This window comes from Alexandromys fortis, unplaced genomic scaffold (assembly GCF_014885135.2).
Source record: "Alexandromys fortis isolate MF-2015 unplaced genomic scaffold, M_Fortis_MF-2015_v1.1 scaffold_471, whole genome shotgun sequence".
NCBI classification, from domain to species: domain Eukaryota; kingdom Metazoa; phylum Chordata; class Mammalia; order Rodentia; family Cricetidae; genus Alexandromys; species Alexandromys fortis.
In genome coordinates, this window is record NW_026068374.1 from 165,678 (window position 1) to 169,036 (window position 3,359).

The 3,359-nt window shown below is 46.2% G+C and overlaps 1 pseudogene; it reads left to right on the forward strand.

The window, feature by feature from the left end:
• Positions 1–3,093: 3,093 nt before the first annotated feature.
• The window catches only part of LOC126495492 (ATM interactor-like), a 4,538-nt pseudogene continuing 4,272 nt past the window's right edge, over positions 3,094–3,359 (forward strand).

A 3,359-nucleotide genomic window follows, 5' to 3' on the forward strand; every position in this document is an offset into this window, starting at 1 on the left:
CTAATCTTATTCTTCCTCTCATTCTTCCGTCTTCTCAGCCTAGATTCTCATCCTATTTATTCTCTCTTTCTGCCAGCCCTGCCTGTCCTTTCTCTGCCTAGCAATTGCCCTTTAGCTCTTTCTTAGATCAGGTGCCATAGACAGGCAACGTGAAACAAAGGCAACACATCTTTCCATAGTTAAACAAATGCAGCATAAACAATATTAACACACCTTTACACAGTTAAAACAATGTTCTGCATCTTAAATGTAATACACCTAGCTAAAATAGTATCCATGATCCCAGCGGTAGAAGACCCAGGCCTTGCAGGAACTGCTGGCTCACAGGAAGCCCCAACAGCACTTCCTCTCCAGCCTCTTCACCAGGGACAAAAGATGCCTTCTCAAGCTCCAGAAGATGCTAGAGATGAACCCATATATCATAGTTCTCCTTGATGCTATGCAACACTCAGGATGTTTTGTTAAAAAAGGATGAAACGTTTCTTGCAAAGACAGTTATGGAAACGTCAGCAGAGGGTTGCATGGTTCAACGTCTAAGAGTGTTTTGTGCCAGAATAATATCTGAAATCAGGCTCACATGAGTAGAGTTGTCACCCAGGAACTCATTCATGTGTTCGATCATTCTTGGGCTCATGTCCAGTGGTTTACCAGTGTCGGACATTTGGCATGCTCAGAGAGATCATGAACTTTAAATGTGAGGTCCCAACTCTCTGACTCCTTGTTCCAGAAGAAATGGTTTATGTCCATGAGGCTACAGATTTGAGCCACAAGCCTCAGTGGAGACTGCTCACTTGTGAATGAAAGCTTCAGGCTTCATTTTGGATTAAAACAACACCAGCATTAAAGAAGGAAAAAACCAGAAATGGATCTGATAGAATGAGCTGTTAGAAACATCATCGAGCAGCAGAGGGCAGAAGTGCACCACGGAGGAGCTTCAGTTGACCCTGACTGGGTCATTTTCACAATTCTCTATGTGCAGCTCCGCTTTATTTAAATATTTATTTGAATCAAATTTGGCATGCAACGATGCAAACAGATTAGAAACCAAATGCAGGTCTAGTGTACTCTCTAGAGACTGCATCTTCCTAAATTATATATTGCTCTTGCTTAATCTCCTTGATTAATAAAGTCCTCAGCTCCATTTTTGGAACAGGGCAGTCCTGTGTTTCCGGTTCATGCTTAAATCAGGGCGTTTTTTTTCTCAGGTCTTGGGCTGCGTGTGAGAGGCAGGAATGGGTGGGGATTTATCACAGTAAGGAAGCAAAAGTAACAAACAGGGTGGGAATATGGTCCCCACTTGTCTCCCCCTACCCACAACAGGAGTCAAAGGTGACAGTTCTGTCCCCAGGGGCAAAGCCATACTGAGAGTGTCTGAGAGTAGTGACAGCCTCTCGCTTCTCAGATAATTAAAAGCATTTCTCACTACTACCAAGATAATAGAAAACTGGCCTGGCGGCCGTGCGGGAGTCATGGCGGCCGTGCGGGAGTCATGGCGGCCGTGCGGGAGTCATGGCGGCCGTGCGGGAGTCATGGCGGCTGCGTCCGCGGCTCCGGCCCGGCCCCGGGCATCCCGGCCATGCCGGCGAGCATGTGGGGAGCCGCCGCCGCCGCCTTGGGCCCCTGGGGGCCGTCGGAGTCGCGGCTTCAGGGCAGCCGACAGCGACCGGCCAGGGCTCGGGCCGCGGTCCCGGTGCCACCGGCNTGTTGATTAGCTATAGGGCATTGTTTACTCCATCTTGGGTGTGGCAATGTCCCACCTGCCTGGGGTCAATTCCTTGTGCAGCAGCTAGGTATATAAGGATTTTCATAAATTTAAATAAACGGCATTAAGCTGATCTCATTTCAAATGACCCAGGTCTCTTGTGTGTTCTTTCAATCTCCAGGTCATTTCTAGGTCCTTTTGCATCTGGCACAGTGGTAAAAGAAATGTACCGAGAGTAACACAGACACAGGAGTTACAAGCTGGTTGATCAGTTCCATTCCCAACATTATATGTGGACTTGGGATCTAGGCATAGCAAGCTGTCCTGACCTATGTATAGTTGGGGATGGTTAAGAAACTGATACATTCTTTCTAGCATCCTCAACACTGAGGGGCTGGCTCCTGCTGCCTCTTGAACATTTATCTTTGCGGTTGACAAATGAATCCATTGTGAAATTGGAGTTTGGGGACTTGCTATCATGGAGACCTTGTATTCTGGTGGTGCCAAGATGGGTCCATTTGGGTCCATGGATAGAGTGATGATAGTTCCCTGCATCACGTTTTTTCTTTTGGGTCACCATCCAACTCCTAAATCATAACACCAAGAGTTTTTATTAATTATAAATGCTTGGCCTAACTTAGGCTTGTTTCTGCTTAGCTCCTTTAACTTCAATTCACCTGTTTCTCTTTATCTACCTTTTGTCTTGGGTTTTTTTTTTTAACCTTTTCTTTCTTTACACCTATCTTTCCCTACTTCTGTGTCTGATAGGATGGAGGCTGACTGGCTTCTTGCCCCAAGGTTGTCTCTCATTCATTCTCTAATCTTATTCTTTCTCTCATTCTTCCGTCTTCTCAGCCTAGATCCTCATCCTATTTATTCTCTCTCTGCCAGCCCTGCCTGTCCTTTCTCTGCCTAGCAATTGCCCTTTAGCTCTTTCTTAGATCAGGTGCCATAGACAGGCAACGTGAAACAAAGGTAACACGTCTTTCCATAGTTAAACAAATGCAGCATAAACAATATTAACACACCTTTACACAGTTAAAACAATGTTCTGCATCTTAAATGTAATACACCTAGCTAAAATAGTATCCATGATCCCAGCGGTAGAAGACCCAGGCCTTGCAGGAACAGCTGGCTCACAGGAAGCCCCAACAGCACTTCCTCTCCAGCCTCTTCACAAAAGATGCCTTCTCAAGCTCCAGAAGATGCTAGAGATGAACCCATATATCATAGTTCTCCTTGATGCTATGCAACACTCAGGATGTTTTGTTTAAAAAAGGATGAAACGTTTCTTGCAAAGACAGTGATGGAAAAATCAGCAGAGGGTTCCATGGTTCTACGTCTAAGAGTGTTTTGTGCCAGAATAATATCTGAAATCAGGCTCACAGAACATGACTGATATTCAGACCCAAACCATAGAAAACATCCTGTCAAGCAACCTGCCTGGCCAAGCACTGGATAACCGGAGTCTTCTGTCAGACACAAACCCCGGGCCTGACACCCAGCTCCCAGCAGGCTCAGCCCAGAATTCTGGGATTGATTTCGATCTTGAAGAGTTCCTCTCGGCCTCAAATATCCAGACTCAGACGGAGGAGAGTGAGCTCACCAGCGTGAGCACTGAGCCTGCCCTGGAGTCCCTGGACATCGAAACTCAGAC